General features: G+C 46.6%; 1 pseudogene; it reads right to left on the minus strand.

Moving 5' to 3' along the window:
* Positions 1-3,756: 3,756 nt before the first annotated feature.
* LOC100723722 (indolethylamine N-methyltransferase-like) lies at positions 3,757-20,564 on the minus strand (annotated as a pseudogene).
* Between the last annotated feature and the right edge of the window lie 2,513 nt (positions 20,565-23,077).

The raw sequence follows: 23,077 nt of genomic DNA on the forward strand, positions 1-23,077 counted from the left end.
GGCTTGATCAGAATTTCTCGACTTGTCTCCATCTCTCTGTCTCCTACCCTGAATCTGTCAATCCCCGTTCCTTCACCAGGAAACTGCCCCGCGGATCCGGATTGACCCGTGGGCTAGGTCACCCTTCATTTTAAGGCCAGTGCCTGGTGGTCTTTGGTCCTGTGCTCTCGTTTGGCTTCTCTAAGAAAGACACCTTGTGTCCTGGGTGGAGTTGGACAAGGAGCACAAGCCACATGGCTTGGTAGCCTGGTCTGAGCTGCTGGCTTTTTTCTACACAGCATCAAACAACCCTCCCGTTGGGTACCTTCCTTCAGCCAGCTCTCACCCTGCCCAGAAGTAACTTGTCCCATCTCAGAGCCACACTGCTCACAGCCCCTGCCTCTTTGAGCTTACTGCACAGACTTCTGGGATCTGCTATGTCAGCACGATGAACTCACTTTCAAAATTGTGCGGCTGCTGTCCCCTCACTCATTTGTCCTTCTGGGTTCCTGATTTTTGAGCTATTAACTTTTACGTGGAGGGTCATCTTTAAGGGAAAATATGTTTCAGTTAATTTTCAGGTGGTAATGATTCATCCCCAAGTCCCCAAATAAGGCAGAACACAGTCCTTATTTCTTTCCTCAGGACGCTGTGGGCTGGCTTCTCTCTGCATCCAGCATCTTGGCCAGAGCCGAGTGCTGGGATGCCCTCATTTGAGGTCTGGAAGGGGACTGGATGGCCAGCCTGGGTTTCCTCACATGCTGGGGCCCAAGGCCCTGGGCAGCAAGACAGTGAATAAATCACAGCTCAGCAGCACTTTAAACAAAGAAAAAAGATTCTGTTTCTTAGCACAGTTTTAAATTCACCTGATGGTGAAAAGAAAGTACAGATGCTTCTCATGTGTCCCCCTCCTCACACATGCATGGTCTCCCCATCAATACCCTGCTTGAGTGGCATAGTTGCCACAGTGAGTGAGCTACACTGACACATCATCGTCACCTAATACCCACCATCTACATTCGGGTTTGCTCTTGGCTTGGTATATTCTGTGGGCCTGGATAGATGCGTAATGTTGTATACTTACCACTGCAGTCATACAAATAGTTTCATTACCCTAAATACTCTGTGCTCTGCTATTTTTCCCTCCATTTGTCAACTCCTGACCACTATTAATCTCTCACTGTTTCCATACTTTTGCTTTTCCATAATGTCAAATTGTTGGAATGATATAGTTTTTCATTGTTCTCAGGTTGGTTTCTTTCATGTAAGTTTCATCTCATGTTTTCCTGGCTTGAGAGCTCATTTCTTTTGTGCACTAAATATAATAATCCATTGTCTAGGTGTGTTGCAGTTTGATTATCCAGACACCTGCTGTTGCAGTCAGGGTTTACAAGAAAAATAATTTGATGCAGGACACATAATTTATAGAATTATCTTATAATAGTCAGCCAAGGAGTCAAACACAAAAAGTGCAAGAAATCTGTCCACATACTAAAGACTCAAATAATCCAGCTGAGGGCCTGAATCCCATGGCAATGTCCTGCATGAGTCCAGCTGAAGATCTAGAACCCATGATAGTACCTCCCATGAGTCCAGCTGGAGCCATAGAACCCACAACATACAAGTCTCATACAAGTCTGTTTCTGGGCTGGGAAGGCCCAAAGGTCAGCAGTAGAAGCTAGAGAGTCCGTGCCAGTGGAATGAAGGATCTGTGTCAGTAGGTTGAGGGTTCTGCACTGGAGCCAGGCAGCAATGTTCAATGTAAGGACCAGAGCTCCCCCCGCAAAGTACCACAATCATCTTCAGCAACAGTGAGGTCTTGACCTCCTCTGATGGAGAGAACAGTCAAGTTCATACCAAGAAAGAAACTCAACAAGCTCCTCCAACAGAACCAATGGCAACAGGAGAACCAGCACCACCACTTCTTCCTCTCTGATTTTCCTTTTATGCTGTTGGCAACAATCTTCAAGTGGGCCGTCCACACCCAGCACTGTGCTGATTCAGTTCAGCTGGGTGTTATGAGTTAACCAACAGTTGTCTGTCCACCACATTGCCAAAAGACATCTTGGGTACTTCTGGATTTTGGAAAACTGTAAATAAAGTTGTTGTAGACATCCATGTGCAGGCTTTTGTGTAGCACTAATTTTCAGCTCCTTTGGGTAAACATCAAGTCAAGTCAGCTCAGTGTCTGAGAACTTTTCGAGCTTCTGCATGCATCACTTTTGCTGATGTTACCATGGCCCAAACAAGTCCTGAGGGCAGATGTGGGGAAGAGAAGAAGTTTTACCTCTGGATGAGATGATCAGCAAGGTCACACTGCAAAGGTCCACTGGGAAGAGTAGAGTTGATGATCACATTTGCAGTGGGCTTCACTTTGGTGCATGTTTTGTGAATTCTTGATGTTTGGCAGAAAGTATCAAGTCATTTGATTGTAAAGAATGAAAAAGGCCACAGGATTAGGTGACTTCAGAAACTTCTTAGCCAAATGGCCAAGAAATAAATAAAATATGTGCAGCTTATTGCTGCAGGAAGCCTGTAAAGGTATGTTTCACATATTATTTATCCCACAAACATTTATTGAGTGCTGTTATGTACTAGATGCTACAGTTGCAGGTGTGGCTCCGAGAGATAGTTCAGCTCAGTTTCTGTTCCAGTGAGGGTTTGGGGCCAGAGACAGAAAATAGGATTCAGGATGCACTGCTTACTGCCTGGCCGCTCAGCATGTGGTTCATGACTAGCAGCACCAGCAACCTTGGGAACTGGCTGGGAATGCAGAATCTCAGCCTTGCTGAATCAGACCCACAGGCTCAAGGTCCTGGGTTTAAGATCCTGGGGGATCCCAGGGCACATTGGTCTGGAAAGCCCTTATCTCCTGGGATGTGACCACAGAGAGGTCCTGCCTGTCTAGGGGTTTCCAGGATCCTTTGGGTGGTCTAGTTTATGACTTTTTCATCTGGTAGGGATTGAAAGAACAGTGGAAGGTCAAAAGGTGCTGGAGCCAACATCTTTATCCTGAGCCGCCTTCCTGCCTGTGCTGCCTGTCCTGCACTGCCCTCTGGTGGCCGTAGGAGGTCACTGCTGCCTCACATTGCACATCACAGCAACAGGGCCCTAAATCCAATTTGTCACTAATGTCCTTCTAGAGACATGACCTCAGGCCTTCCTAAGGTCAGAGGCTGTATTCTGGCTTCCTACTCTGCCCCACTGCTCAGCTTCAGCCGGCCACTCTCTGAAGCTCCATTGCCATCAGCTTCCTCATTATGTAGATCTGGGGGACTCCTGTGACACCCTGAACCCTCCCATGGGGCCAATCTCCTCCTCTTTCAACCCCAGTGTCCCTGCACTGAGTGACAGGAGCTGGGCCTAGAAGTCGCCCACTTGGGGGGGGGGTTGGGATGGTTTCTGGCTTTGAGAACTTTAGTTCCTGTTCCTCTTTTTCCTGTGGAGAACCAGCATCTGTGAATCTTAGCCTTTGAGTTCTCTCTGGGGCTTGGTCAGGTGCAGGGACACACACTTCACTTGTGGACTCCTTTCTTCTCTGCTTGCCTGTCCACAGCCTTATTAGTATTTCCGGGGTCCTTTCTCAAATAAACAATTTGTTCTCAAATTAGTGAGTTGGACTCAAATTCTTGTCTGAAGGTCTGCTTTTAGGAGAAGCCAAATGAAGAGTATCCAGCTAAATCACTTTATTTTCATTGTCTTTGGTGCAGGGTAATGAGAAAGTGTTATGGAGGGCAGATGCTCAGATTTTCCCCTCTGACTTCTGGACCAGGTGTTGGGAGCAGATCCTACTTGCTTCAGAGGGGCAGTGAATGAGATGGTGGTCAGAGTAGCCATGACTTCCCTGCCAGGCGGGTCCTCTGGGCCACGCTGACCTTAGACACTGGAGCCCTTGCAGGCAACTAACTATAAGGCAGATGCCCTCATCAGGGCAGCAAGTTTCAGAGCAGCTAAAGGGGTGGTGGTTACACCCAGCATCTGGCAGCCAGCCTCCTGCAAGGCTGCCTCCACCATCTTCTTCTTTAGGTAGATCCCAAAAAACTGCAGGCCCACCAAGTAGTGCTTCACATGCAGGGCTGCCATGGTGGCCAGGTGTCTGCCTGGCTTCAGCAGGCTGACTAGGCCCCGCATGGCCACCCGGTAGGCATCTATACTGGGACAGGCACCCTCCAGGGTCAGCAGCGTCAGCACGCAGTTGGCTGGTGGCACCTGGTTGACCGTAGTGGGTGCGGCTGGGTCACATCACACTTCAGCAATCTCTTGACTGATTTTTGGAGCCAGGCCTCCTTCTCCTGCCATCTGTTCCTGCAGGCGACAATCACAGAGGTGAGGTGTTAGGTATAATGACCAATTGACAATATTATGACATGTAACAGTATAGCAAGTAATGAAAGTGATAATTATAATAAATATCTTCATTATGATCATCCCTGGCCCTAGCCAGTCATCCTTGGGCAAAGCCCATAACTTAACTTGTTCAGAAAATAAATGTTTGAGAGAGATGTTGTTTCTTGTATTATGAAGATGAGGAAATGAAGGAACAGAACTACTCAAGTTTATCCAGCTCTCGTGATGGTAGATTATGTATTTTACTATCCTCTCCTTCATTTCTACCTCCTTCTTAACAAATAATTGTTTGGAATATTTCATTATTGATTTTTAAGCTGTAAATTATATATAATAAAATTTTCCACTTTGATAAGTTTAAATCGTACTATTTAGTGGTATTTATTGTGCTTGCAATGTTATGGAACCATCATATTGTTTCCCAATACTTTTTCCTTGCTCTCTATGGAAATTATATATAATAAAATTTGCCACTTTGATAAGTTTAAATCGTACTATTTAGTGGTATTTATTGTGCTTGCAATGTTATGGAACCATCATATTGTTTCCCAATACTTTTTCCTTGCTCTCTTGTTCCCAGTAAGCAATGACGCCCCTGTCCCTAAGTCACTTCCCTGCAACCCCTGAGAGGAGAGCCACTTATCTGCTTTCTGTTGCTGTGAATTTGCCTATCGTAGAGATTTCACATCTGTGGAACTGGGAGGTGTGTCCCTTCTGGGCGGGGCTTATTTGTATCATAATGGTCTCCATGCTCTTGTTATCTCCTCTTTCTTCAGCTTCCTGGAGCTGCACACTCATGGCCCTTGCTTTCTCCCAGTCTCCCACCACAGCCTCCTCCTGGTCTGATGTTAGCATTATACTTGGCCCTGTGGTGTTCTCAGCCACCCATTGCCAGCTCCTAGAGTCCGTTTCCTCCAAAGGCTCCTCTGAGTCCCGACATGCACAGACAGCCTGGAAGTTGCCCTTGACTCCTCACTGCCCCCATATCCGCAGGTGACCCCATGTAGCCACCTCCGAGGCCTCCAAGGCTCCCACCTGGTGAGCACCATGCTAGCTGCCTGGATACCCCAGCACACCCTGCTGTGCTAGTTTGCCCAGCCTGTCTCCTGAGTCGTGCTCAGCTGTCTGCGTGATGAGCAGCTCCCTATAACACATAGATCCCACCACTCCATTCCCCTCATGTACTTGAGGTTGAAGCTATCCCCTCCACAGGGCTTGGTCTCCACTGCCTTTTTTGACACCTGGTTGTATTCTTTTTACTTGACAGTCACTTTCTTTCTGGTCCCCAAACAGCTCATACTCAATGCCAGCCTCTCCTTTTGCTGTTTCTACAGCTTGATTTGACTCCTGCAGATCCTTTGGTACCTCAGAAGTCGCTCACTCTGGCTGCTCCTAAAAGGCACCAGTCAATCTTAAATGTCAACTTGGTTGGCAGGCGAGATGCCTGTATTAGTACAGCATACTTCAGGGTGTGTCTGGCAAGGTCAAGGGTTATGACTTTGGGGACTACCAGGTGGAATCAAAATACACAGTGAATAATTTTTAAAAAGTGTTACACTAAAAGACACATTTCCATTAATCTCTCTCGAAAGACTCGGATCCCCTCTTTAAACAGTCTTATCTCGTGGCTCTGCCACTTTCTGAAGCAGTTCTGGAAATCTTTGGGTACCTCTACAAGGTGTGGTAGCACATTCGGTGAATAGTGCTGCCAAGTGCCATCCGAGGGAGAAGCAGCCTTGTCAAAACATTACAGTGTAGAAGGGTGGTGGAGTTTCAAAAATGGCGGCTTGCTAGGGGATTGGGCGGAGAGTCTCTGCAGAGAAATCATATTAGATGCTAAAATATGACAACATGGAGAGGGCCAGACAAATGGATAACGATTCTTATTAACCAAGACAGAGCGGCGAGAGGATTTAAAGTCGTGCCGAGACTGCAGTTGCTGATAACGGGAGTCTGCAAATCCCGCACCTTTAACGTGGCACGCTGACCAGTGGATCCAAGAGGAAAAGCTGTATTGACTCTTGGTGACTGCTGGAAATTGAGACCTGGGACCCCGCGAAGCAGCCAGGCCACCCGGCTGTGCCGGAGGAGATAGTGAGAAGCTCTGGAGCTCAGAAGCCAGACACCATGTATGTCGATGTCCGCTCCCGGCCGGCAGGAAGGACACACGACAAAGTCTGGTAGTGGACAACCTTTTCTTTTTATTTTCCTTCTCCGTACAGCCTGCCCTGGGTTCTCCCAGCTGAAGCCTCCTCTGGTCCGCTCCCCGCGGCTCCTTTTGTGCTTCAGTCTGCCCCAAAGCCTCTACCGGTCCGCTCTCCGCGGCTCCTTTTGGGCTTTTACTTCTGGGCTTCTACCTGGCTTCTTCTTCCGCCCAGGGGTGGCACCGGTATATATACGGGTACAGTGTCCAATCATGTTAAAGTAAGCAAGGCAAGCTGATTGGCTAACATCATCAGTTGCCAGGCAGACTATATTGTTGAGCGGGTTGTTTACGCGGTAAGCAGGAAACTAACATATTCGATGGGAGGGGTAATCTACCTCAGGCTTTGCTCTTTACCACAGGCCGCACGTCCGCCGCGCAAGGCGAGCTATCACAGACGCGGCTCCCAACATCTCCCCCTATTTTATTTTTTATGAATGTGCGCATCGTAGCCCTTCCTGGACTGGGTGCAGAGGCTTATGCCCTATGTGTAGGCCCACCGTAGGTCCTTGGCTTAGACCCTGGTTGGCCATGCCATGGTCTGCCAAGGCCCTGAGGCCCTCGTCCTTTTTCTAGGGCCAGGCACAAACTGGACGGAACCTGGATGCACACAAGCTTGCACTCATTTCCTCTCCGTAAAGAAATCCCCTCGGAGAGAAATTTAGACCTGGGCAGCATCTAACAGTCCAGCGGCTTACGTGCAGGATGGGGTAGGGCCTGGCTTAGGTCGAGTCGTGCTGGGGAGGCACGCTCTTACCCGTCATTGACTCACCTACCCTGCTGTGTATTGTCACCTTATGGAGGAGAATGAGGGATGCCCGCCATATCTAGACTCGGTCGTGGGCCAATTGAGCAAGCCATGCATATGCCTGAGGATCTTCTTGTCCATTTCGGGCTACCGCTATTTCTATTCATCTTATTGGTTGGTCTGTGATGGATCTCCAGTAGGGCAGGTCTGATCTTCAGTCGAGGGCTTTGTTGCCCGTGTCAGTCTCTCCGGTATCCACAGTGGTTCTCGTCCCGGTTCCTGTGGGAAAACACAAACCGCGCCTCGGTTCCAGCTGACCACTGGATCCGGGCCCATCCATTGTCCTGTCAGGACATCTTTCCACTTCACCCACCCTTTATGGTTGGGGGAAGGGTTGCAGTGCTCCACAGCTGGGGAGCGATTATCATTATTTAAATTTAAAAAATTGTGTGTGAATAGTGCCATGGATAATCGTGCCTTTGGGGCCAGGCCTTGGCCTACTCCCCCTTTTTGTTTTTGTAAAATTTCTTTGAGGCTTCTATGAGCCCTCTCAATGATTCCTTGACCTTGGGGATTGTATGGGATACCATGTTTTAATTGAACCTCCATCATTTTGCAGAACTCATTGAAGGCTTTGCCTATATAGGCTGGTCCATTATCAGTTTTTAATATTTTTGGTTTGCCCCATGCGGCCCAAGCTGCCAGGCAATGATTGATCACATTAGACACTTTTTCACCTGTTTCTGCTGTTGCGAATATGACGTGAGAACAGGTGTCTGTGGAAACATGAACATATTTAAGAGTCCCAAACTCCTGTATATGTGTGATGTCCATCTGCCAAACATCACCAGGGATCAAACCTCGAGGGTTTACTCCCATCGGTATGGCAGGTTTGTATGTGGCACAGGAGTCACATAGTCGCACGATATCTCGTGCATCTGCTCTAGAAACATGGAAATGGTTTGCTAGTGTCCTGGCATTAACATGAAACTTATCATGGAAGGCACGGGCTCGCTCGATTGGTGTTAGTAAGGTAAAAATCCATAACGGGCGAGTGGCAGTGTCAGCAGCCGCATTCCCCTGTGCCATGGGCCCCGGCAGGGATGTATGTGCTCTTATGTGGGTGGTGAAGACCTTATGGTGTCTGTTCTGAAGCAATGTCTGGATAGACAGGAACAGTCCAGCCACTGTGGAAGTGGATCTAATTAAACTGGCAGTCTCAAGCACTTGCATAGCATTGACCACATACCTAGAATCGGAGACAATGTTAATGGCTTCTGAGAACCGTTCAAGAATCATTTTAACGATCTGCAGTTCTACCACCTGAGGCTGATCTGGTTTAAATTGTATGGTAACCGGGGGCTTGCCTAGGATCACATAGGCGCCTATCCCCGTCTTGGAGCCATCTGTGTATATTGTAGTTGCTAGGACTAATGGCTCAGAGGCAGTAACCTTTGGAAAAATTATAGGGTGCTGAGTGACAAATGACAAGATAGGGTCTTTAGGGTATTGATTGTTTATATCCCCATGGAAAACACATCTCAGAATGGCCCAGGTATCTATGCAGGCAGCCAGGGTCTTGATCTGGCTGGCGGTATAGGGTACTCGGATGGCTTGTGGTCCTGAGCCAAAATGTTGGACAGCTCTATCATGCGCTTCAAGGGCCAATGAAGCGACTGCCTCCGGGTAATGCTCTATGACTTTTGCAGGTGAGACCTTAGGGTGTATCCACAGTAGTGGTCCTTTCTGCCAAATCACCGCTGTAGGCTGTAGACTAGTCTGTAGCAAACAGACATCAAAGGGTCGCCCTGGTTCAATTCTGTGTAAGGTAGCCCCACCTAAGGCTTTTTCCACTCTCTGTAAGGCAGCTCTTGCCTCAGGAGTGAGCCTCCTGTGGGAGGCTATATCTGGGTCTCCCTTCAGAAGGTCGAACAGGGGTTTGAGATCTGAATTTGGTATATGTAAATATGGCCTAATCCAATTAATGTCTCCCAATAGCTTTTGCATGTCATTTAGGGTCCTAACGCCATCCATCCTAATGGTGACCTTCTGCGGAGAGACTAGCATAGGGGAGATTCTCGCGCCTAAGTAGGTCACCATTTCTCCTCCCTGAATCTTGTCGGGGGCAACATGCAGATTAGCTTGTCTCAGGGCCTCGACCAACTGGCTGAGCATATTATTTAGCATGTCTGGGTCCCTGCCGCTGAGCAAAAGGTCGTCCATGTAATGCATACATCTTATCTTGGGAAAGGATTTTCGTAGGGGGGCCAGTAGGGAATCAAGGTAAATCTGACACATAGTGGGACTGTTGGCCATACCTTGGGGCAACGTTACCCACTCGTATCTGAGATCAGGGCTTTCTTGGTTAATGGTGGGCAAAGTAAAGGCGAACCTATGAGTGTCCTCTGGGTGCAGGGGAATTGAGAAGAAACAGTCTCTAAGGTCTATAACATAAACTGGCCAGGACTGAGGGATGGCTGAGAGAGCTGGCAGCCCCCTCTGGACCGCCCCCAGGGGCTGCATCTGCGCGTTGACTGCCCTTAGATCATGGAGCAGCCTCCACTTGCCAGACTTTTTCTTAATTATAAAAATGGGGGTGTTCCATGGGGAGGTTGACGGCTTAATATGTCCTAATCTAAGTTGTGTACTGACTATTTCTGACAAGGCTAATAGCTTCTCCTTAGGCAGGGGCCACTGAGGTACCCAAACCGGATCATTTGATTTCCAGGTGATTTTGATCGAAGTGGGTAGGAGAGCTTCTTCAGCGGCCCCTAAGAAAAACCCAATCCTTGCCTACCTTTTTTGTTTTCTACTGGTATTGGGGATGTCCGACCCTGCAGGGCATTGCCCAAGCCTTTGCCGGGGGTATATCCCTGGTTCCTGAGTATATCCTTAGCCTGGGGGGAGCAGTTTGACGTAAGCGTGACATCCATCTGAGTGAGGATGTCCCTTCCCCATAGAGACACTGGCAACTGCAACACAAACGGTTGGAAATGGCCCTGATGACCCTCCTCATCGCACCAGAGCAGGGTTGAAGCACTAACCTGAGGAGCTGACACCATCCCCAGGCCCTGCAGCGTGTTATCTGCAGTGTTGGTGGGCCAGTTGGAAGGCCAATCCTTTCTGGAGATAATGGAACGGTCAGCTCCTGTGTCTAGGAGCCCTGTTATATTCTTGCCATTGACCTTAAGTGAGAGCATGGGCCTTTTACCAAGTGTCATATGGAGTCCCTCAAAGACTTCCCCTGAGGAACCGAAACCTTGACTTTCTCTAATTTTCTGCTTTGAGGGAAATCTCTTGTGGAGACTGGGGAGCAGCAAGAGCTGCGCTATCTTGTCTCCTTTATTGATTACCATAGTACCCACAAGAGATTGAACCATAATTTTAATATGTCCTGTGTAGTCTGAGTCTATGACCCCTGGGACTACTGTGAGACCCCGAAGGGCCGTGGAGGATCTCCCGATCACCAGACCCACGGAATTTTCGGGTAACGGTCCCTTAAAGGTGGTTTCAACCACTTGAACACCCATATCAGGCACTAATATAAGTCCTGAGGCGACACTGAGGTCCACACCTGCTGACCCAGGGGTGGCCCTTGTTGAAGGCTGCCACCCTGAGCTGTCCTGTCTCTGGGGCGGGGGCCCGCCTGTGAAGGGGGCCCCCTCTGGCCGTTTTTTGGCCCTCTAGCATCTTGTCCACAAATACGGTTGCCCTGAGCATCAAAGACTGACCTACACTCCTCAGCTTTGTGTGATCCCTTTTTGCATCGCCCACAAACATATGGTTCTTCATTCCTAGGGCGAGGCCTAGCATCTGCATTGTTTGGGCAATGACGTTTAATGTGTCCTGGCTCCCCGCAGGCAAAACACCCTTTAGCCTTACATTCCCCTTCTAACCCGCGAGGTCCCCTCTGCTGTACAGCCGCGGCCAGGAGAGCAGCCACTCCCGAGTTGGAGAGCGGCCCCCCTATCTCTCTGCATATCCTAATCCAGGCGTTGAGGTCCTTGTTCTTATGAGGAGCTATCGCTGCCTTGCACTCCTTTGTACATTGCTCAAAAATCAGCTGTCTTACCAGCGGTTGAGCCACTCCCGGATCAGAAAATATCTTATCGGCAGCATCTTGCATTCGGGCCACAAAGTCAACAAATGGCTCTGTGGTACCCTGAATTATTTTTGAAAGACACAAGGAGGCTGTTCCGGCACCACTTACCTGTTTCCAGGCGCGGAGCCCTATGGCATTGATTTGTTCATAGACAGCGCCGGGGAACTGGGTCTGGTCATCAGCGTGCCGACCTTCTCCCATAAGCATTTCCTTGTTCCACCCCCGGTTTCCCCGATTGGCGTTTCTCTCAGCCTGCTCTGCAGAGAACTCTGCGTACCAGGCTCACCAATCCAGGTAACTGCCCGAGGGCAGACACACCTTTGCCAGCTGAATCCAGTCCGCGGGGGTGAGGGGCCCAGAAGACAGATTCTCCAGCATGGCAATGGTGTAAGGCGCAGTCGGCCCAAAGGTTGTAACTGCATTTTTAAGTTCTCTAATCTGCTTTATCTCAAAAGGCTCCCATACATTGCGTCCCTGGCCCATAGCTACTTGTACAGGAAATATCCCGTAGGGGCCACTATCTATCCCAGGTGGATGTACCTCATGAGACAAGCGTCCCCCCTGCCAAAGCCGCCTGTAAAAATACCGACCCGCCGGCGGCGGAGCATAAGACAGCGGCCGTGATTGGGCGGAAAATGGGGGCCCGTGCATCACTTCCTGTTCTGGCGAAAGGGGAGAGAGCTCCCAGGCGGCCGCCTCGTGGCGAGGAATCGCCTCCGGAAACGGCCCCCAAGGTGGGGCGGAAGGCTTCGCCTCCCTCTCGCGCCGGGGAGCGCTCAGGAGCTCTCTACTCCTCCGCAGACCAGGTTGAGCAGAGCGCAATTCGCGGGGCAACGCTGGAAAAGAACCCTGCGACTCCTTATTGAGCGACTTAGGCTCCTGACAGCTGGTCTCTTTGGCCTCCTTGCCATTCAACTTTCCCTCATCCTCGGAGTCAGACGACTCCGAGGCTAGAGCCCCGTCCTCCTCCTTAGCATCCTTGTTCCCCTTGACGGACCCCTCTCGGGAGCTCCCTGACTGGGCCTGCTCAGATACCCTGCGTACTTTTGTAAGCTCTTGAGAGCTTTCTCCACAACCACCCTCGCTCTTAGTGTTGCTACCTAACATGTTTCCCATCTTTTAATATGTTACTCACCGCGTGAGGCCCAAGGAATCCGCCACTTACGTGTGAGCCTGAGGGGAGTCTAAAAGCCCTGTAGGTGCGCGCCACCCAGAGCCCAGGCTTATCCCCAACTCACCTGTCTCGCAGCTCTGTACTGGAGCATTGTCCACTTCCACGTCTCGGGGGTGATCAGTCCCCGTGCGGGCCTCCAAATGTCGATGTCCGCTCCCGGCCGGCAGGAAGGACACACGACAAAGTCTGGTAGTGGACAACCTTTTCTTTTTATTTTCCTTCTCCGTACAGCCTGCCCTGGGTTCTCCCAGCTGAAGCCTCCTCTGGTCCGCTCCCCGCGGCTCCTTTTGTGCTTCAGTCTGCCCCAAAGCCTCTACCGGTCCGCTCTCCGCGGCTCCTTTTGGGCTTTTACTTCTGGGCTTCTACCTGGCTTCTTCTTCCGCCCAGGGGTGGCACCGGTATATATACGGGTACAGTGTCCAATCATGTTAAAGTAAGCAAGGCAAGCTGATTGGCTAACATCATCAGTTGCCAGGCAGACTATATTGTTGAGCGGGTTGTTTACGCGGTAAGCAGGAAACTAACATATTCGATGGGAGGGGTAATCTACCTCAGGCTTTGCTCTTTACCACAGGCCGCACGTCCGCCGCGCAAGGCGAGCTATCACAGACGCGGCTCCCAACACATGTAGTTTTCTGATCATTCTGTGCTGTGTCAGGAATGCAGTGAAGGCAAGCGGCGCAGTGTGCAGGAGACCCAAGAGGAAGACCTGCATTGAGTCTTGGTGAGTACTAGGGACTGGGTCCTGAGGCTGTTGTGGCTGGCTGGAGGACATCTTGGAATTGGGCAGAGCCAGCCACCACGGTGGCATCAGTAACACAGAGAGTCTGGTGGAGGACATCTTGGAGTTGGGCAGAGCCCACAGCTCGGTGACATCAGACAGTTGCCCCTGGCATAGAGAGACCTGGTGGAGGACATCTTGAAATTGGGCAGAGCCGGGTGCCGTGACAGCGTCAGTGATACAGAGAGAACTAGTGGAGGACATCTTGGAATTGGGCAGACCCGGGTGCCGTGACAGCGTCAGTGATACAGAGAGAACTAGTGGAGGACATCTTGGAATTGGGCAGACCCAGTGCTGTGGTGGGTGACATTAGATAGTTGCTCCTGACACAGAGAGGTCTGGTAGAGGACAGATGGGATTTGGGAAGAGGCCTGTGCCACAGTAACATAAGTCAGCTGCTTCTGGCACAGAGAACTGGCAGGATCTGCTGGGGCTGAACCAAGCCACTGATTGGGACCCAATAAGCAGATACAAAATAGTCGTGACTCTGTGACATCCACAAAGTACAGCCTAACTTGTGGACTGACTGGCACAGAGGCTAGCCTGCACCGTCCCTGCATCCCTGCCTACCTCAGATAATAGCAAATTGGGGAGGGCAGCAAAAACTCAAGTTAGCATGCTTCTGAAAGGCCCTAAGCAATACAGAGAGGGCCAGAGACCCCCAGGACATTCCAGTCTGAAAGAAACCAGAAACATGACAAGAGATAGAAATAAAAAAAATCTCCAGCTGCCCAACATGAGAAAATAAGCCCAGGAGAAGTAAACACAGAAGAGAACAAGCGCAGTAACCATCCAATAGTGGACACAACATCAGCCAAAATAAAAAAAAAATACCTCCATAACCTCATGGATGAATTTAAAGCTGTACTCCTGATCCAAGTGAGGCAAGATATGAAGAGATTAATTAAAGAAATGACAAGCCCCACCCAAGAGAACACAGATAGAAGAACTGAGGAAATCAGAAAAGAAAGAGAAAATTCTGAAGAAGAATTTAAACATAACTTAGAATACATGAAACAGATCCAAAGAGATTACCAGGAAACTAAAAACTCCATTGAACACTGGCAAAATGCCTTGACAGAAACTAAAGTTAGCCTTTTGAAACTTGAAGAGAGATTTATGATATATGATCATGAAAGAAAAGACCTCTTAAAAATAATGAGGAACCAGAAAGAAACAATTCAAAGGCTAGAAGATGACAAAAGGATACATAACTTAAGAATAAAGCATGTGAGTGAGGAAGCAGGAGCAAACAAAAATGAACTATAAAGAATATTCATAGATACATTAAAGGAAAATTTCCCATGTATAGCAAAAAGAAATGATATCCAGATAAACGAGGTATACAGAACTCCAGCCACCTACAACCAAAACAGATCTACATCCAGGCATATAATAATCACGATTCCAGAAATCCACCAAAAGAACAGAATATAAAAGCAGTCAGGGAAAAGAAGCAGATTATCTACAATGGGAAAATTATCAAAATAACAACAGACTTATCAACACAAACTCCTAAATCAAGAAGGGAAGGGGCAGAAATATTCCAAGTACTGAAAGAAAATAATTTGCAATCAAGACTCATATACCCGTCAAAACTCTCTCTCAAAATTAATGGAGAAATAAGATGATTCCAAGACAAGGAGGAACTGTGGGAGTTCATGGCCACCAACCCAATCCTACAGAGAGTGCTGAAGGACATTACAGAGAAAGAGATGAAGGGATACCAGGATTCCAGCAACAGTGACAGAGAGGCCTCAATGAACAGGGAAGCCAGTGGAATGAGGGAGTAAGGTGGACAAATTATGGCAGTAAAGTGGAGTAGCAGACATGAGGCAGAGACAATAAGCTATAATCTTTAGTATAGATAGCTTTGATACACTATAAAAAAAGGGAGAGGTCATTGTTAATAGTGTATCAGGATTTAAAAGTCACAGTAGTCTTATCGTTCTGTCTAGTTTGAATTTAATTTGTTCTAATCTGTCCACTCATATCAGATTTGAGGGCACAGACATCTGACCCCAAAATAGCACATTATACCATGGTAACTATCCTTAATTTCCTATTAACTTAAACTGAAACCCTGTATTACTTACATTGTCTTACTATGACTGATCTTATTTGAATCCGATTCATTAGACTGTGGTTTTGCCTTGGCTGATTTTATTTGAATTTGGTATGCTTGATAGTATCAACCCTAAAAGTAGAGGCAACTGCTCTGAAGATGACAAGATGTAAAAGATAGCCATACTGGTATTGATTATTAACAGCTCTCAAGTCCTACAATGTTTTCAAAGTTGTGTTTTTATAAAAATAAATACGTAATATTATGCTTAACTATATTAAGCCTGATGATGTGGACAAGTCTACTGAAAATAACAAGAGAAAGCATAGTAATGATGGTAGATCACCTAATATTGTGGTCTTATGTGTCTTTTTCATTGCATGTTTTTCTAGGAATTTGTTTTGCTGTCTTGTTATGATTTGTTTTTCTCTATAATACAGAGAGGATAAATATACATGTAGAAATTCACACATGAGAAGATTTTTTAAAAACTATTTACGGGAACAGATTTATATAATGCAAGATGTAATGAATAGATACTCTGAAGAAGAAGAGACACTAAGAAACCCAATGCTAATTCTGTAGCATTATGATAACAATCTAGCAATACTATTATTCACTGACCAAAGTGATATTAGTCTAGTCTCTTAAGTTCAATTTCAGCATATGTAAAGATGAGGACAGCTACTACGAAGAGAATGAGAGAGACTATAGTAGTTATTATTGTCTTCCCCAATGTCAGATCTGAAGACCTAAAAAGCCTTCATCATCCTGTAATGAGTTGATTAGTTCTGTAATATGCAATATGTATTTAATGTGCATGAAGATGAGGACAACTATTTGGAAGAAACTAGAGACAATTAGATAAACAGTGAAGATCTCCAGTGGACTTGCTTTGAAATCTGTATTTCTTTAAATTGTTTTTTTTTGAACTGTTTTGTTCTGTTTTGATGTGTTTAATCTTACCCTCTTTAAGATAAAAAACAAGCGTGTAGGACTGATAACCATATTACTAAGTTTTTGTTAGATTATTGAGCAGAACTGTTGGCAGTGTCACTATTTGAATGTCAGTTTACATACTTTAATTTTGTAACCTGAACAAATATTTCTAAGATGACAATATGTAACTTATCAACTGGTGATTTCTTACCATTTGTTTTTCTGTAATTCTGTATTTTTTCTACCCTTTTTAATATCCATGTATTTTTTTTTGTTTCTTTCTCTTTAAATAAAAAAAATGAAAAAAAAATTACAGTGTCCCTAGACACCTAATTCACCGGTGCGTAAATTCTGGCTCTTTCCCAAAGTCAAAATGACTATGAAAGTTAGCATCTTCCTTCAGCTCAGGACATTGAGCTGGCCAGGATCTCACAGCGAAAGACATGAAAGAGGAGCTCCAGAACTGCTTCGGAAAGCGGCAAGAATGATGGGATGGATGTGTGGAGTGGTGGGGGAGTAGTTTTAGGGAGGTTAATGACAGTGTGATTTCACTGTAATAACTTTAAAAATTTAAACATTCATTATATATATTACATATATATATATATATATTACATATATATATATATATTACATATATATATATATATATTACATATATATATATATATATATATATATATATATATATATTAAACATCAGATATGTCTGGTCCCTGGCCCCGTCCTCTCAAACTCTTTATATGCTCTTCATTTCTTGGTCTCCATGAGGTGAGTAGTTACCCTCCACCACACCCTTCTCCCGTGCTGCTTATCCCCAAGAGCCAGCTAGCCGTGGACTAAGACTTCTGAAATCATGAGCCAAATCAAATGTTTCCTCCTTTAAATTGTACGTGTCAGGTATTCTGTCACAGCAAGGAAAGGAGACTAAACATAGCGTCTTACCCATCCCAGCACTCACTGTGTCTCTGGTTCCCAGCCAGTTGAAGTCTTCCCTGTCACCTTATGTTTACCTGAATCTTCTATCTAGTTGGGTGTGGTTGACTTCTCTATTGAAGTGTGAGCTCCAGGGGATAAGACTCCTTCAGTGTGAGCCCTCCGGAGCCCAGAGGAGGGGCTGATGCCCAGTAGGTGCTCAGTGAATGATGCAGGAGTAAATGCAGAAAGGGTGCTGAGCAATGCTCAGACCTGGCCTGTTCCACAGTGCCCTGCCGTGAAGCTGTCAGGCCCTATTGCCCAAGGTCCAGACAGAAATCTTCAATTTCCATCTTGGTCCTGCTCTATATAGACCAGAGACCTCCCTCCATCCCTGAGCCTCAATTACCTCCACTGTAGAATGGGGCAGACTCATTTCCTCCTCATCCCTCTGCAGTTGCTCTCTGTGAGCTGGAATGGGGACAGTGCTGTGGGCAGCCGATGCTGTTGGTCTGCAAGAATTTGGCAGGGAGTAGGGGATTCCCAGCAGCTGGTGTCATTCTGTGACAAGTCTGTCCCCCATCCCAACATTAGATTAAAGGAGAAGCTGAACCATGAGTTTTCAAAGGAAAGTGAGGAGAATGTGGGCTGGAGCAATCTTGGATTCTCCCAGGAGGAGGGGAGCTGGCAGGCCAGGGATGGGGCAATGGTAGCCACAGTCAACTGTGCAGCCAGAGGTGGAGCTGAGAGGGGGAAGCTAGAAGGAGGGTGGTGAGAGACACCAGCGAGGCAGGAGGTAGGCTTGGGGAGGCTGAGAAGGATGCTGACTGGCCATGGTGGTGGGGTGGGACCTGTGGTACCTATTTCCCTCCAGCTCACATACATATTGCATGGTGGGACACCAGTCATAACTGCCGGCTCCTTTCTCAGCCACTTTCCCAACTCCCGCAGGTTCTGCTCACCGTGGTCCGAGGTGATGATCTCATGAAGACCTCACAGGCTGAGAGCAGCTGGTAGATGGTGGGGCCAATGCTGATGTCAGTCAACACATTGCTGCCCACTCCTCCTGTTGGGGATAGCGCTGGGAGGCCTGAGGAAGTGGACAAAGGAGACTCCAACCTTGCCTCCCCCAGGACTTACAGGTTTAGGAGGGTGTGCAGAGGAGGACTGTGCCTGCATTGGCCTCACCTCTGGGGGGTAGGGAGGGCAGATTCACACCTAGGGCTGGGACAGTGAGGCTGGGGATGGGTGTAGCCTGGTATACATACCCGATCCCCCCTGGCACACCCAGAGTACTAATGGGGACCTGATAGTATGAGTCCTGGCCTTCTGGACAGGCTAGGACAGCTTTTTAGATGAAGATGGTTTATTTCCTGTGGGATTTTGACTCTGGGTCTACATTGTGGGGAAGCACCCTGGGGATGGAGCTGGATGAAAGCTGAGAACTGAGCCAGGGGGCTCGTGCCCAGTTCAGCCCATCTAGAAGGTGAAGGATGGGTTAAAGAAAAGGCAACACTAAGTTAATGCTCTCTAATCCTTGCATCCTGCCTCTTGCCTTTTCTCTTAATACCCACCTGTCCATCTGCCAAGGCTCAGTGCCAGCCTCCCCACTCTAGATGTCTTAGATTTCTCAGGGAGCACTAAACTTCCTGTCCTCTGTGTTCCTGTGAGTGCTCCTGGATGCACCTTTCTTGGTACTAGTTACATCATTAGATGAGGATTTTGGAGTACCAAAACCCCCCTAGAGTTATGCAGTGCATACCCCCCTGAGCTGTGCTCCACAGCTCCCTCATGCTGTTGTTACTGCCTCTGATCTGGGCTGGACACTCTTCTTCCTCCCTCCCATGCTGAGTCTCAGTCTCCTCTGAGTGCACTGAGCAATTTGAGAATTAAACTCTCCTGGTTCACCCAGTTCTAATGCCCCAGCGGAAGGATTTGTAAACTGAACACTGTGGTTTGGCTTCAGGTACCTATGGACTTTCTCCTCCTGCCCCTCTGCATGGGTAATGCTGAGACTCAAACTTGGCCTCAACATGCTTGGGTGAGTCTATTTTCTGCTGAAAAAAAAAGTATGTGTGAGTGTGTATGTCTGTTTCTCTGTGTGAGTATAAGAATTTTCATCAGATTTCCAGAGGGATTCAAGAGGTCGCAAAATCTCCCTTTCATGCCTCTTAGCAGAAGATGCAGGCAGGCCTGTTCTTTCATCTTATCCTAGCATGTGCCAGTTCTGGGGTCAGTTTCTCCATCTCACAGGTGAAGAAACTATGGGCTCAGACCCAAGCCGGCAATTTGATCTCCAAGACTAGGGCTCTGGACTCTCCTGCTGCCATGGGGCGGAGGCCCTGTGGTTGGCAGGCTGGTGGCCAGGATGGGCTGAGCTGCCTCCACAGTATTCTTGGTGCACAGACTTGCAGGTGTTCCTGTGCATTGGACCCTCCCTGCCTGCACTGTGAACTTCACAGACATCCTAGCCACTCACCTGCAGTGAACATCTGGAAGAGATTTTCCAAGTTAAATTTCAGGATTTCATTTTCTGCTGTGGCGCCTGAGTCAAAAGCATAGTAAGTGACCTGGTAGTCTTTGGGATTGAACTCTTTCTTGTAGTTCTCTCCTTCTGCGTACAGTCTACCCTCCATCCTGGTGTGTCTGCCTGCACCTTCCTCCTAGCCTCTTCCCAATGGGAGTTTTGTAACTTTCTTGTCCCACCTCCTCTCTGGGGTGTCCTTAGATCTGAACACAGGAAGCCAGTGCTGCGGGGCTGAATTTTCTGGGTGAAATTTATCTACTTGATAAATTGTCAAGAACATGGGAATGCAGCAGGTCTTCAGTGCAGGAACCCTTTGGTGTTCCTGGTTCCCGGAAAGTGGAATTTTGAGTGTAGCTGCTGCTCAGGATAGAGAGGGTACAGAAATAGAAAGACAGACACATAAGGGGACAGAGGAGCAAAATGATAGAGACAGACAACTCCAATAGTTCAAAGATGCTTCCCTCTTGGAGTTTGGTCAGGAAAACAAGAATCAGCGCAGAAAGGCCCCTAGGGGGGAGGAAACAGGATCCAGACATGGTTGAGATTTTACTAACCAGGGGTCAGTGAGTTTGTCCTTAAAAACAGATTGTCTATCACTGAGTTTAATGTTGTTCACTTTATCCACTCGATTAAACAACTTTTTTTGTTCTTTGTTGTTTTGCTTAGATAATTTACTTTTAACTTTATTTCTTATTTGTACATATTCATCATACATATTGATCAAATTCATCATAAGGATTTTGTACTTGTACATAATATATCTTGATTCTTTTCTCTTACTTTCACTCCCTTCCCCTTCATTGTTCCCCTTCCCATGTGAACACATTTTTCCTACTTCCCAACATCTATCCTCCATTATGATTATCTATGATTATCTATCCTTATCTACCCTTTGGGTTTCTCACACAAGAGAAACAATACAATATTTAAACTTGGTGTATTTATCAACATTTTCTTTTTGATTAGTGCAGGAGTAAATGTAGGGAAGGCCCCTAAAAATCATGGGAAATGTCATGTTTGGACAAGCTATTTAAAAAGTGTGGCTGTACATATACATGACAAGGACGCCACACTGAAGTTAACATACACACATGTACATGTACAACTGGAGTAAATTGAAATAAGGTCAGTAACTGGTACCAACATTAATATTTGGTTTTTATCATTCCCTATTGCTTTAGAAGATGTCTCCAATGAAGGAAGCATCTTCTCACAACTTACAAGGGACCTTTTAACTTCCTAACAGAGTATGTGTTGTGGTAGAAAAATATACTGTTTAAATTTTAAAAATTTATTACAATAAAAGACACACTGTCATTGATCATCCTCAAAATACTCCCCTTTTCTTCAAACACATTTATCCCATAGTTCTTGCAACTTTCTGGAGCAGTTCTGGAACTTCTCTTTTTGTGTCTTCAGTTGCACTGCCATGGTGCCTTGATGTCATAAATTAATTTAAAATGTTTATCTCTCATGAACATTTTGGCTGTAAGGAGGAGCCAGAAGTTGTGTAGTGTTAGATAAGTAAGTAAAGTGGTTGAGGAAACATCATAATATTTTTACAAGCCTGTCTTTCTCTTAGATTACACTTGGTGGTATCCTTCACTGTGAATTTCTTTCTTTCTTTTTGTCACATCTCATAAAAGCACTCAGTGAAGATTTCCACAACTACTTCAGAAGCTAAGTGTCAAAAATGGAATAACTGCATTCAAAGTGAGGAGGAGTATTCTGAAGAGGATCAGTGACAATGTGTCTTGTACTGTGATGCATTTTTAAAGTACATGCATTCACCATGTATTTTGATTATACCTCTTGTATTGGTTACTCTTCTCTCACTGCCAAGACAAAATACACAACACTCAAAATTAAGGGAGGAAAGGTTTGTTTACCTCAGAGTTTGTGGAAGTTTCAATCCATAATCATCTGGCTCCAAGGCAGAGTGGCTTGGCTGAAAGGAACAATTCATGGTAGCAGAAGACAGCAAAAGCAACAAGAGCAAAAAGGGAGGAAAATGAAAGAAGTCTCTTTCTGTCCTTTAGGGTATAGCATATAGGATACTCAATCTAGGGAGGGTAGAGCACTCACATCCGTAATCGCAGCATTGGACCATGAATAAATCACAAACTCTAGAAGCCTGCCCCCATGACTGCATAAGAGTTTGGGGGGACATCCAAACACAAACCATAACATTCCACCCCTGGACATCCCTTTAAGCAAAAGACATTTTAGTCCCTCTCTAACAGTCGCCAAAGTTGTAACAGTTTCAGCATTACTGAAAAGTCCAAGTCCCATCTCCTCTGAGGTCAAAGGAAAACTCTTATCTCTGAGCCCCTGTACAAATGAAAAAAAAGTTAAACATTTCCCTCATTCAATGACACAAGATAAACATTACTATTCCAAAAGATATAAACAGGGAAATACAAAGAAATGAGATCAAAGCAAGTCCAAAATCCAGGAGGGCAAGCATTAGGTCCTGTAGTTCCATGTGTGTCATTTGAGGCAATCTGCAGTAGCTTGTGATCTCCAAAGGGCTTAGATAGTTCCATCCCTAAGGCACTGCTGGTGGTTGTGGCTCCAATGGCATCTCCCTTGGGCCCACTTTTCTTCCTCCTTGCAGGTTTCCTCATATGATCCACATTCCTGGCTTCTCCAAACTTCTGGGGTCTTTACTGCACCTTTAGGTGTCATCCTCACATATTTCCCTCTTAGAAGCATACTGCCTGACCTCTCAGATCTCCTTCTAAAACCTGGGTGGAAGCTTTTTTAACCTCAGAACTCTTGTATTCTGCATGTGCCTAAAATCAGTGCCACATGGCTGATTCCAAGGTCCACTTCCACCTGAAGTGGTAGGTAGTCTTTTTTCTCTCTTGGATATTGGTGTTGAGAGCCTAGATCCCTGGGTGTTCTGAATCCAACTCCAAGGAACAAATTTTCTGTGTTGCCACCATTCTGGAACATGATGTGGCCACCATCATTCGGTAGAATGATGCTTTGAGGAGAAAGCCTCAAAGCATAGTCTTTCACTTTTGCAGTTTAGGAGCTGCAAAGGGTGGAGACTTGTTGCTTCTTGTGATATCCTTAGGCTATCTTTTGTATTATTCTATTCTTTCTCAGCAATTGCAATCTCTTGTGTTCTATCTTTGCAGTCCATAGCTGTACTGGAGTTTCCTTTCTGGCCAAACTCACAACATTTTAAATCATTCTGCTTGTTTCTTTGCTCTTGATTCTCAAGACAAATCTGGCTAAAAGCCCCCAACAGTAGCCATGCCACTGCCTCAACATTAGACTGCTTTGAAA

This window comes from Cavia porcellus, unplaced genomic scaffold, assembly GCF_034190915.1.
Source record: "Cavia porcellus strain 051 isolate PalLab524CR breed Dunkin Hartley unplaced genomic scaffold, mCavPor4.1 scaffold_2, whole genome shotgun sequence".
NCBI lineage: Eukaryota > Metazoa > Chordata > Mammalia > Rodentia > Caviidae > Cavia > Cavia porcellus.